Consider the following 14,165-nt stretch of genomic DNA (forward strand, 5'->3'; position numbering starts at 1 on the left):
AACAATCATATACTTGGTTTGATCTCAATTATTGCAATCCTCTCCATTCAAGAGCAATTATCCTGTTTCCTCCCTGTGGTTTCTATTTCTATTCCACCCACTTATTTATCCTTTCTCAACCTTGTCTTTAGATAAATGCTGCCCTTTTGATTTTGAATGATTGACCATTGTATCATTCTTAGTGAGCATGTCTTACTAGTGTTATTGTCCACCCCCTACACAGCTGTCTACTGCGTGGCTGAAAGTTGGACCACAGGATGAGTTCCTTTTTAGACCTGAAGGGTAGTTGAGGACCATAGTCTCAGGTTCGTGCAGTCTCTTTCTGATCAGTAAGCTCAGTCTTTTTTTCTTTTTTAAACAATTTTGAGTTTTGTTCCACATATTCCGCTGCTGTATCTGGGACCTTCTAATTTGATCCCTTTCAGTGGTAGCCAGGCATCATCTAGTTCTTCTGGTTCACAGACATGGAGAATGATGTTTACATGTTCCATTAGTCCATTGGACTAATTAGTTTCAAGCTTCTTCAATTCTTATTACTCTTCTTTCTTCTGCACACAGAAAGATCAATAGCTGCACCTTAGATGGTTGCTCATGAGCTTTTAAGATCTAACCAAAGTAGGATGTGGAACATTGTCTTTGTGAACTATGCTATACCAATAGATTATGGTGTCTCCTGAGATTTCGGTCCTGAGCCCCCAGGCCTAGTAACTCATTGCCTAAAGATGTTTGATAATAACCAAAGACATTTTCATCATTTTGCCAGCTGTATGCGCCACCATATTCATAGATGTATTTTCAAGAAAGGTAAATACTCATGTGTCACTATGTTGCTCCAAACTCTTGTATGTTTGTTATGCAGATATACCCAATTCTTTCTCCCATACCCATTCAACCTATGTCTCTGTCCATGCATCTACTCACAGAGCATTGGTGTTCCAGATTCTGTAGACATCACGATGTACCTCTTTACCCTTTAGCCTTTGCATACCTCCCTGTGACTTCAACTGTCTTCATCATTCTGATATTGTGTTTCAATCAATCACTTCCATAACTAGCCGCTCCTCAGAAACCCTATACAGGGTCGCTATGAGTCGGAACCAACATGGAGACCCCTACCAATAACCTAACCCTGTGAGATTTGTTGTTGTTATGTGCTGTGGACTTGGTTCTGACTCATAGCAACCCTGTATGGGATTTCTGAGGCTGTAAATCTTTACAGGAGCAGAAAGCCTCATCTTTCTCCCACAGAACAGCTGGTAGTTTCAAACTACTGACCATTAGATTAGCAGCCTGATTCATAACCACTACGCTACCAGAACTCCTTAACCCTATGAGATAGGAACAGTTTTTATTCTCATTTTAAATATCAGGAAATAGAGACATAGAGAATTGCTAAAACTTTATCCAAGGTCACTTCCTAGATTTAACTGTTCTAACATTACCATCTCAGTCATCATTTTTACTTAAGAGCCATTTCTGGCTACTTATGGTAATGTCTAGATTAACAATTGCCCCAGGGAAAAGAAGTTCTTTTAAATATGTTTACCAGTGCTTACGGGAGAAAGATGAGGCTTTCTGCTCCCGTAAAGATTTACACCCTCGGAAACCCTGTACAGGGTCGCTATGGGTCAGAACTGACTCGAAGGCACGTAACAACAAAAACAACAACTAGGTGGGTTTAAAGCACCAATCTTTGAGTTAGTTGTTGTTGTTGTTGTTAGGTGCCGTCGAGTCAGTTCTGACTCATAGTTACCCCAGTGTACAGCAACACGATACACTGCCTGATCCTGCATCATCCTCAATATAATTGTTATATTTGAGCCTACTGTTGCTGCCACTGTGTCAATCCATATCATTGGGGGTCTTCCTCTTTTACACTGATGTAAGACCCTCCACTTTACTTATCGTGATGTCCTTCCCCACGAACTGATGATCCCTCATGGCAACATGATCAAAGTATGAGAGAGAAAGTTTTATAATCTTTGCTTCTGAGGAGCATTCCGGCTATATATTTTTCAATACAGATTTGTTTGTTCTTCTGGCAGTCCAACACCATAATTCTTCAATATTCTTTTCCAGCACCATAATTTAAATGCATTTATTCTTCTATAATCTTCTTTATTCATTGTCTAGCTTTCACTTGCATATGAGGTTATTGAAAATACCATGGCTTATGTAAGGCCTAAGGAGCTCTGGTAGCGCAGTGGTTATGAATCGGGCTGTGAGCCTCAAGGTCAGCAGTTCGAAACTACCAGCTGTTCTGTGAGAGAAAGAAAAGGCTTTCTGCTCCCGTAAAGATTTACAGTCTTGGAAACCCTGTACAGGGTCGCTATGAGTCAGAACTGACTCCACGGCACATAACCACCACCACGTCAGGCCTACATTAGCCTGCAAAGTGACATCTTTGCTCTTTAACATTTCAAAGAGGTCCTGTGTAGCAGATTTACCTAATGCAATATATCCTTCGATTTCTTGGCTCCTACTTCCATGAGTGTTGATTGTGGATCTAAACAAAATGAAGTCTTTGACAACTTCAATCGTTTCTCCATTTATCATGTTATTTAGTAGTTCAGTATTTTTGTTTTCTTTACTTTGAGGTGTAACCCATACTGAAGGCTGTAGGCTTTGATCTTCATCAGTTAATTCTTCATGTTGTCTTCACTTCCAACAAGCAAGGTTGTGTCACCTGAATATTATAGGTTGTTAAACAGTCTTCCTCCAATCCTGATGCCACATTTTTCTCATATAATCCAGTTTCTCAGAATGTTTGCTCAGAAAATTAGCATACAGATTGAATAAGTATGGTGAAAGGATGCAATACCCTGACACATCCCTTTCCTGATTTTAAACCATTCAGTATCTCCTTGTTCTGTTTGATTGACTGCCTCGTGGTCTATGTATACATTACTCATGAGCACATTGAAATGTTCTAGAATACCCAGTTTTCACAATGTTATCCATAGTTTATTATGATCCCCATAGTCAAATACCTTTTCACAGTCAATAAAGCACAAGTAAACTTCTTTCTGGTATTCTTGGCTTCTAGCCAAGATCCATCTGACAAAAAAGCAATGATATCCCTCATTTCACGTCCTCATCTGAACCTGGCTTGGATTTCTGGCAGCTTCTTATTGATGTATTGCTGCAATGAGTTTTGAATTATCTGTCATCAGCAAATTTTATTTGCCTGTGATATTAATGTTATTGTTCATTTACTTCCATATTCTTTTGGATGAGGAATGGGCACAACTAGGGAACTCTTTGTGAGTTAGTATTAAAGTGCAAAATGTCTGTGCCACCTATGGACCTAGCCAAATCTTTCTAAATTACTGTCCTAAACTGCTGGCCTTTTCCTGGTATGACCTCACACCTTTGTCCTGGCCTGGGTGTGAAGGCAAACATGACTGCCCCAGGAAGGGTTGGGAGGCTTCGGGCAAGTGCTTTCCTTCCTCAGCTTCCTCTTTCCATGTGTTTTTGCCTTCCTTTAGAGATTTAGAAGAAGGGATTCCTTTTTCTACTTCAGATATTCAGACACCGTTTTATCCTCATTAGTTCTCTTACTTCGAAGAAGAGGTTCTGACACTAGACAATTTGTGGTTATTGACTTTACATTGTTTAGACTACTGAAGCACTGCACACACTTATGCACCTGTATTTAAGCTTTTTTTTTTTTTTTTTCTGATTACACCATAAAAGGAATGCTTGCCATCCACGAATACCTAAGATCCTGGGGAGAAATATCAGGGGAAGTGGGCTTTAAGTCTTGCTTGAGAGTTTATCTGATATAATTTCTTCAGGGTTTTCTTTATAGCCTCTGACTCTCCCTTACTTGCGTTGGTGGAAGCTGTGGGTGCTTCTTTCTGGGAGAAGATGGGCACCCTTAGACTAGGGTGTCTGCTGGTGACCCCTCTCTCCCCTCCTGTTTCTACCCAGAACAGTTCCAGTCCTCTCTTCCAGATCTCTTAATGGCAATTTAACATCTCTCCTCTCTTCTCTCTGTTTCAAGATATATGAAGACATAATTCAATAGTTTCAAGCATATTCATCTTGATTTTAGTTGAATTCATTTTCTTACTTAATATGGAGCTCTGGTAGTATAGCGGTTATGAATCAGGCTGCTAACTTCAAGGTAAGCAGTTTGAAACTACCAGATGTTTTAAAGGAGAAGGATGAGGCTTTCTGTTCCCGTAAAGATTTACAGCTTCATAAATCATAAATCTGTACAGGATCGCTATGAGTCGGAACTAACTCCACTGCACATAACCACCTAATATCTACTTAATAACCTAATATCCTGAAGCTCATCTCTATGTTTCCTGTGTTATTTCTATCCATCTCTGGGTAGAAGTTTTTGATAAAGGAAAATATTTTCAGGTACCACTTCCTCATTAGCAGAGGTTTCTCAGTAATTTTGTAAGGTTTCTCTCCGAGAATATTTACAAATTCTAAATGTGGTAATGACTTCCAACTCTATTCAACATAGCAAAAAGACAGCACATGTCATCAGCTCTCTTCATCCGGTTTGTTCAAACCACTCACACAAGGTAAAGTAGAAATCTGAAATAAACACCTTCATGAAAATGTCTGTGAGAATCTGAGTGTTTGTAGGCAGACACTGGCAGCCATTAGCTTTCTTTCATATCAAGGTTTTGCTTTTGAAGCTCAGCTGTCCAAGTTTCTCTTTTATTTCTCAACCCAATCTATGCAAACTTTATTTAGCTTGTTGTAAAGACATGCTATATACAGGTGAAGACCTGGTTGTTGTTGTTGTTGTTAAGTGCCGTCAAGTCGATTGACTCATAGTGACCCTGTATAATTGGCTGGTAAGCTTGAACTACTGACCTTGCAGTTCAAATCGACCTTTTCAGTCCAACCCATTAACCTGCAGCACCACACCAGGACTCTGGAGCCCTGATATAATGGTAGATTATGAGGTGGGCTGCTAAGAGCAGTTCAAATCTACCAGTTGCTCCATGGGAGAAAGATGAGGCTTTCTGCTCCTGTAAAGATTTACAGCCTCGGAAACCCTACTAGGAGTTGGAACTGACATGGTGGTAATCACCACCACCATATACAGGCAGGTCTCTGGGTGGTGCTCAAGTTTCTGCTTGAGCTTGCACTTCAGTGCCAGTCGAAACGTTGGCACTTTCAAACACACTCAGCAGTGCTGCAGAAGAAAGACCTGACAATCTGCTTCCCGACAGATTATAGCCAACAAAACCATATGGTTTCTAACTCATGGACCATCCATGAGTTAGAACTGACTTGATGGTAGAGTTTTTTTATTGATTGATTTTGGTTTATGTACAGTCAATCTTCCTGACTCTAATGCCCATCTTGCTCCTGTCTCATTACCAGCTGCTGTCCTGTCAATTCCCATTAATGGAGAGTCCACGGGTGTCAGAGGAGAGCTGTGTTTCACAGGCTTTTCAATGGCTGATTTTTCAGAAGTAGATCACCCACCAGACCTTTTGTTCAAGGCACCTCTGGGGGGACTCAAACCTCCAATCTTTCAGTCAGTAGTTGAGCATATCAACTGTTTGTACTACCTTGGCTCATTTCTCAAGTCCTAATCACACTTCTGCTGTGGTGCTGTGAGCTATTGCATCAGACTGCAAAGCCATTTGAACTGCAAGGTTGGTGGTTCAAGCTCACCAGCTGCTCCTTGGAAACCCTACACAGGATTGTTAAGGATTGGAATCGATTTGATGGCACTTAACAACAACAACAATCATTCTTTAAGGAGCTCTGGTAGCGTAGTGGTTACAAATCGTTCTGCAACCCTTAAGGTCAGCAGTTCGAAACTACCAGCTGTTCCGTGGGAAAAAGATGAGGCTTTCTGCTCCTGTAAAGATTTACAGCCTCATAAACCTTGTACAGGGTCGCTATGAGTTGGAACCGACTCCCCGGTACTTAACCACCATATAACCAATCATTCTTTAAAGCTCAACATCACTCTTCCTAGAAGTCTCCAGGCATCTCCATTCCTTTAGTTTTCCTAAGTACCCAGCAACACCCATTAAGTAAACCACTAGTTTTGGCAAACTTCTTACCCTGGTCAACTTTTATTTTCGTAAATACATTTTGAATGGATGCATGCACAGATATTTTGTAAATACATATTGAATGGATGCATGCACTAGAGCTCTAAGGGATAACCTTAGAATGAATTTGATTCAGAAGACAGTACGGCTCAAAGGAATGTTTACTGCTTTTGCCATTTCCTCCTAGTGGAAAGTCCCAGACAGCTATCAATTAATAGTATCAACAACTATTTATATAGTGCTTACCAGGGGGTGACATCTAGAGATAAATCCACAGACAGAATCTGGTTTGCAACAGGCTGCTTTCTGCCACCAATTTTTCTCTCCTTCATACCAGACTAATCACTTAACTCCTGCAATACCACACGTGAACAATATATTCTGTTATCAGTCAATCCATGAGTTTGAATGTCTGTGGTAGCACATTCCAGAACTGCAGCAGGCTGATATGGGGGTAACTGGGCTCCTGACTTTGTAAGTTTGCTCATTTAAGGAACTTTGGGTGAAAAGCCATGATCTCAACACAAAAGAACCATTCTTAGAGTGATCGTATTTATGTTTCCGTATTGTATCAGGTCAGGGGAGGGTGAGACAAGGGCAGGACTTGGGCAAGTGACAAGACATATTAGCAGTGGGAGCGACCGTGCTGGGCAAACAATTGTAAATCCCAGATGCTGAGCCTTGTTAACAGTTTACAGAATGCTTTGCCCGTTTAAGCAAGCGACATGCAAGAGTGACTCCACACAGCCTCCTTGGAAGAAAGCTTACTTCTGCATCTGTGGAAGACCACTAAGTTACCAGGAAGGATAATTTGTGGTTCAATGTTCATTTAACTTGACTTAGAAACCAGGTGCCACTTTACTTAGGGGAAGGCAGCTGGATGTAAGGATGGCCCAGAACCTGTAAGAAAACCTTATAGCTCCCCCAGTTCTTTCTGAGGTTCTTTTTAAAATACAGTTTACTTTTTAGAGTAGCATTAGGATTTACAGAAATATTGTGTAGAGAGTAGAGTTCTGCCCCTTGCACACGGTTTTCTCTATTACTGTTGTTGGGCCCACTGATTCTGACTCAGAGCAGAACTCCCACTTAGGGTTTTCTTGGCTGTAATCTTTATTAACACCTTGCATTCCTGTGGTGCTTTTGTTACAATTGGTGAACCAATATTGAAACAATCATGGTGCAAATGGTTAATGTACTTAGCTGCTAACCTAAAGATTGGAGGTTTGAATGTACCTAGAGGTACCTCAGAAGAAAGACCTGGACATCTGTTTCTGAAAACCCAGCCACTGAAACCCCTATGGAACACAGTTCTACTCTGACATACATAGGGTCACCGGGAGTTGGAAATGAACTTGACAGCAACTGGTTATCATTAATTAAAGTCCAGAGTTTATGTTAGGGTAAACTATAAACTTCGGTTACTAATGTATTGGACAATCCTATGGGGTTTTGACAAATGTACAATTATGCACCCATTTTGGTGTCCTTTTGGCAATTCATTTTGTTCTTTGTACCCTGACACCGTAAGGAACTCTGGTAGCATAATGATTACAAATCAGGCTGCAAACCTCAAGGTCAGCAGTTTGAAACTACCAGCTGTTTCACAGGAGAAAGTTGACACTTTCTGCTCCTGTAAAGATTTAAAGCCTCGGAAACCCTGTACAGGATCACTATGTGTCGGAACCGATTCCATGGCACATAACAACAGCAATCCTGACACCGTAAGTTTCCAAGACTCTGGCAGTGCCCTCTCAACAAAGCATATTGTGAGTCATCCCTCTTTAGGAAGTAATTGGTGAAGGAAGCTTTCTCTCAAAAACATGCAGTGAAGGTATAATTTGGTGGCAGAATCTAAGAATATTATTTTATGTAATATACACAGTGAAGGAACTATTTCAGTGAGAAGTTTCATGGAAACGTTTCCAACTGTCATGTCTACTAAGTATTGAAGAGGCGGGATGCCACTAATTCCCAATGGGTTAAAAACCAAGTAAATTTTTCTCAAGGGCAGTTAAGTTTTGGAAAATGTGTCGATTTAGATACACAAATTAAATGCTGGCCATGAGATGAAATGAAGTTTCAAAGAATTAGATAATTAGTTAATAAGTGGGCCTGTTGTCAAAGAATACTTGAGCTGTGTAATGTAGAAAGGACTGTGTGTAAGACCTGGAGTCAGGGAGAGGTGTGAGAAGAAGCTGAGATGAGGAGGAGGGAGACAGGTCTCTGTGGTATGTGGCCTCAGGATATGCAGACAAATTGCTACAAAGGAGAAATCCGACAGAGGAAGTGAAGAAAAGAAAATCTTTTGAGGTGTCTAAGCCAAAACAAGTTTTAGAACTTTGATGATAGAAAAAATATGTATTTTGAATGTTACGATAATGAAGATCAAAGCTATACAATTTGGATGAAAAGAACATTGCTGTCATGTTTCAAGTTTTGGAAAGCAAATGATGGAATGACCTTTGTATCACATGGCTGAAAATGGCTATGTGAATGCCTCAGGGGTAAAAAAAAGGAGAAATTTGAAAGCCTATACCCAGAAATTCATCATGATAATGTCAAGAAGCCCATTAATTCATGTTGCATTAAAAGAAGTCTAAAGAAGGGTGTATCGTTCATGGAATAGCCACTACATGTAGAAATTGTTATCCATTGTTAAAAAATCATAAAGTTATATGGATAAATATACCTCCACAAGTATGCAGGACTCTCTCACCCGTTTATTTAACAAATTATATGAACATCTATTGTTTAATTGATATCCACATCATTCCTAAGAAACTGATCAGAGCAAGTTTTAGTACTGCTTACAGTTTGAACCTCCTGGTAAGGTGCTGTAGGATCAGCACTGAACTGAGAACCATAAGGTTGGCAGTTCAAATCCACCAGCTGCTCTTCGGAAACTCTATACAGAGTTGCTATGAGTTGGAACTAACTTGATGACTTAACAACACTAATAACAGTTTGAGAAGGTAAATCACACATAAGTTAAGTAGCTTCATAAGGTCAAACCAGTTGTTGTTGGTGGTCTGTGCCATTGAATTGAATTCAACTCATAGTGAACGTGTAGTACAGAGAAGAACTAGGAGCAGATCACTAGGCTTAGATCACTAGGTTTCTTCTTCTGTGGAATCACTAGATGAGTTTGAATCACCATCATAGTGAATGGCATCTCCCAGAATAGGACTTTGTCCTCTACATGCCTAACTGGGATTCTATCAAACTACATATTACCACAAACCACTCTTTCAAAGTAACCAAATCTGCCAATGAATGAATATCAAGAGAAAACTTGAGAGGGCCGCAAATACAAAAGGAAATCAGAAATAGAATCTACAGTGATGGATATATCTTCTTTGACCTAACCTAGGGATGTTCAAATGACTTAGTATGAATGAGAGGAAAGTATCCTGAGAAGTCTGAGATAATAGCACATTACACTTTTGTGTGGATTCCTTTGCCTTCAGAAGGCAGGGCCTTGAGGGTTTGAGGTGGAGGCTTTGGTGAGTCATAGGTAGAACAGTCTTCAGCATGCCAAAACAGTGACACTAGGCCACTGAAGGGAAATTCTAGAAACCCTGAAGAGCTCTTGTAGTATTTGTAGTTTGGTGGGGTAATACATCCCAAAGTGGGGAGGGGGGAGTATTGAAATAGAGGGTTAGAAAATCTGAAAAAGAAGTTTCCTTTACTTCCCAACTTTATTTCTTCCAGCCTTTGGTGTTGAGTTTAAACCTGGAGAATGTAGCAGCACCTATACTGGGGGGACATGCAGGGCTGGAATTTGGAAGACTGCATACCTTTAGATAAGTCATGCATCCTCCTTGGGCATCAATGAATGGGTGCTTTCAGTAATGTCCTTCCAATATTATTATTTCATGAAATGAGTCTTTATTTAGATAACGATCCTCAGCCTACCAAAGGTAACCCCATCAAGAAGGAAATCACTTTTCAGGTCAGTTTCAGAACTTGTTTAAGGACTTACCACAATAGTAATGAGCTTTGCTGGTTGCCAACTGGTTAGAGAGTCCTAGAGTAGATTTTAGCATTGTCCTCAGTTGAGCAAGCAAGGAAAAAGCCACAAAGGCAAAGGAGGTACACTATGGGCAAAGAGTGACTCAGGAATGTGACTGCTCTCTCCATTCAATTCTCACTCCCCAAACTGGGCTCCATTGTGGAAATTAGACCTTTGAGCAGTGTTCCATGTGTTTATTCTACTCGTATCAAAGAGGCTTTCATCTCCCTAGAGCAAATTATTAACACATTCCACCAAAGATGTGAGGGTGGAGGCCTGACCTTAGAGAAAAAATAATCACCATCATAATAAAGACTTGCCCGAAAAATGAACTTCAGAAAAACTAACATAAAAGACCCCACTTTTAATGACAGTGATTGGCCAGAAGCCAAGGTCCTTGTGCCCAGGAGAGCACAGCAGGCCGATTGCTTGTCCGTAGGCTGACCCTTCTGTGCCTAGGAATTTTCCATTTGAAACTAGTTGTGTGGGAGGTGGGGGCCTTTGCAGGTTCAGCAGGTTGAGACACCCACAGCCAGTTGCCTTCATTCTTAGCTAGAGATCAGATTTTGTTGGCTGAGTGAACAGTGGCTCTTGGTTCCAGGCAGTAAATCTTTGCCTCTCAAGATTATTTGGCTGGAGAGAGGTGGGAGAAGAATGAAAGAAAAAAGCCTAACAACTAGACCCAAGAGGAGAAACAGACATAAAATAAGCCCAGTAATGTTTCAGCTTCACTAATGGATTACTCCCCAAGGCAAAAGTCTCCAGAGAAGAGTTTCTAGATTACACCATTTTCCAAAACAAGTTCACTTGATTTAAAGGAGCCATTTGATGCATTGAGATATAGCTCAACTCTAAAACACCAAATCAAACCTGTTGCTAAGGACTCTATCCCAACTCATAACGATCCTATAGGACAGAGTAGAACTTCTCCACAGTGTTTCCAAAGCATGATGCTGGAGGATGCAGGACCATAAATTTAGTTTGAACCACAAGATTGGCAATTTGGACTCACTAGTCACTTCTTGGAAACCCTATACTGGGTTGCTATGGTTCAGAACCAACTTCATAGCATTTAACAACAACAACAGCAGTCTTTACAAAAAGAACCCTGGTAGTTCAGTGATTGGCTGCTCACTGAAAGATCAGTGGTTTGAACCCACACGCTACTCTGTTGGGGAAACATTTAGCAAACTACTTCCATAAAGATTTATAGTCTTAGAAATCCTATAGGGCAGTTCTACTCTGTACTGTAGGATAGATACAAATCAGAATATGCTACATAGCGGTGGGCTTGGTTTTGGTTTGGAATCTACAGAAAAAGATTGCAAAGCAGCTGGTTAGAAGTGTTCACCTTTTGGTTAGCAGCTGATCACTTAAACTAGCAGCTGATGCCACCAGAGGTCCTCAGATATGGTAAAAGGACCGAGTGCAAAAAAGAAAACAGTGAATTATCTAATGCTGTTGCAAACCAAAACCTAGGTTCTGACTTTATTTTTGTTTGCCTTGAAAAAAAAAAAAGGTTCCAAGGTTCCAAGTAACAAAATATATGGCACCACAAGTGTGATGTTCAGTGATTATGACAACCTAGATTCATAAACCACCACTCGTCTCAGTTCCTCTTACTATGGTGGTGGAAGTTACGTGCTGTGGAGTTTGTTCCAACTCCTGTATAGCAACCCTGTATAGGGTTTCTGAGGCTGTAAATCTTTATGGGAGCTGAAAGCCTCATCTTTCTCCCACTGAATAGCTGGTAGTTTCAAACTGCTGACCTTGCAGTTACCAGCCCAACTTGTAACCACTACGCTACCATTGCTGTGATACTGGAAGCTATGCCACCAACATTTTAAATACCAACAAGGTCACCCATGGTGGACAGGTCTCAGCCAAACAGTTGGCCAGGTAACTGTCTTCCAAATTTCTTGGCTTAGATAAGTGAGTGCCTCCAGTGCTGCATCAGTTTGTTAAAAAAATTTCAATTTGTATTCCATCAATTTCAAGAGCATTGTTCGTTGCCAAAGCCTTCAGTGCACCTTGGAGGTCTTCCATCAGTACCATTGGCTCTTAACCATATACTATCTCGAGATAGTTGAACATCATTCATTTCTTTTTGGTACAGTGACTATGTATTCTTTCCATGGTTTTTTAAAGTTTTTATTGTGAATTATGTGATAGTTTACATGGGAGAACATTTGTTTTACATTCATCGTATATCATTTCATTGCCATGGTTACAATCCCCTCCATGCATCATCAAACAACCAAAGGGTATACCTCGGGAGTCTGCCCCTCAGTCATTTGCATTAGGCAAATCTGCTGCACAAGAACTTTTTAAAGTGTTGAAAGGCAAAGATGTCAGCTTGAGGACTAAGGTGCCCTGACCCAAGCCATGGTGTTTTCAATCACCTCATATACATGCGAAAGCTGGACAGTGAATAAGGAAGACCGTAGAATAATTGATGCTTTTGAGTTACGGTTTTGGAGTAGAATATTGAAAGTGCCATGGGCTGCCAGAAGGACCAATAGATCTGTTTTGGAAGAAGTGCAGCCAGAGTTCTCCTTAGAGGCCAAGATGGCCAAACTTCATCTCTCATACTTCAGACATATTGTCAGGAAGGACCAGTCGCTGGAGAAGGATATCATGTTCGGTAAGGTGGAGGATCAGAAAAAGAGGAAGACCCCCAATGAGATGGATTGGCCAGGTGGCAGCATCAATGCGCTCATGCATGGCAATAGAAGTGAAGTTGGTCCTGGATCAGGCAGTGTTTTGTTATGCTGTGCATAGGGTCGCTGTGAGTCAGTACCAACTCGATGGCACCTAACAGCAACAACTAAACAACAGTATGGCTTTGAACTTTGTTTTTAACAAATATCCCAAAATTCCAGCTTAATTTGAAAATGAATCTTTTTTATGTGGCCTACTCAATCAAAACTTTGTCACAACAAACTGATTTGCTTCAAATAATTAATTTTGGTTGTAGAAAAAATTTAAGTTATTTACCTTGCAAAATGTAACCCAAAATTCATCTCATTTTAACACCTTTACTGTCCTTCTCTCATCGTCACCAACCCCATACATAGTTGGATAAAAGGCACAATATTTTAGAGAAGATTAAGATCACTGTAATTTATTTTTCCATTTCAACTACTATAATGCACATGGGAAAGAAATATTTTCTGGCAAACTTAACTTTTGTCAGCAGCAAAATAGGGACATAATATAAATAAAATGTAAATATGGAAAAATCCTAGAAATATGACCATAAAGTTGCTTTAGTTCAGACACAAAATCATCACTTTAAAAATTTCCCATACTGTTTACAATTGGAAAATAAACACAAAAGCTGAAAATCAAAATTGATGGAGACATAAAGACCAATCAAACTAGCCCAGATATACTGCGGATGAAGTCCTGTTTAGAGACTGAAGGTTAAGAATAGCACGGCACTATGCGCCTACTCCTGGGAAGATGGATGAAGTGTAATACTTTCGTTAGGTGCCATTGAGTTGAATCCAACTCAGAACGCTCCTTATAGGATGAAGTGGAATGGTCCCACAGGATTTCTTAGGCTGTAATATTCATGGGAACAGATTTCTAGGTCTTTTCTCAAGGAGAATTGCTGGTGGGTTCAAACAGACAATTTTTTGGTTGCCAGCTGAGCAGTGAACTGTTTCTCTACCAGGGTAGGTAGTTAGTCCTTTGAGGTTCCAATAGTACATTTTTTATTAACTTTTAGGATAAGCACTGGATTGTTAACCATAAGCTCAAACCCCATAGCTGCTGCTTGGAAATCCTGTACAGGGTCTCTGTGAGTCAGAACTGACTTGATGGCACTTACCAACAATAATAATAAGATAGTAATTCAGGATAAATACATTTTTATGAGGTATTTAAAGCATCCTATCCCCAGAAGACCGAAGACCAGAAGAGTTGGGGGATGACAGCAGGAATATCATACATAAAGAAAGCAAAAAGGCATTAAGAAGATAAGAAAGAAGGAAAAGGTCAAAATGGATGTCAGAAGAGACCATGAAACTTGCTCTCCAGCATAGAGATGCTAAAGCAAATGGAAGAAATGAGGAGGTCCAGGAGCTGAACAGATAATTTCAAAG

The sequence above is a fragment of the Chrysochloris asiatica genome, unplaced genomic scaffold (assembly GCF_000296735.1).
Source record: "Chrysochloris asiatica unplaced genomic scaffold, ChrAsi1.0 scaffold00291, whole genome shotgun sequence".
NCBI classification, from domain to species: domain Eukaryota; kingdom Metazoa; phylum Chordata; class Mammalia; order Afrosoricida; family Chrysochloridae; genus Chrysochloris; species Chrysochloris asiatica.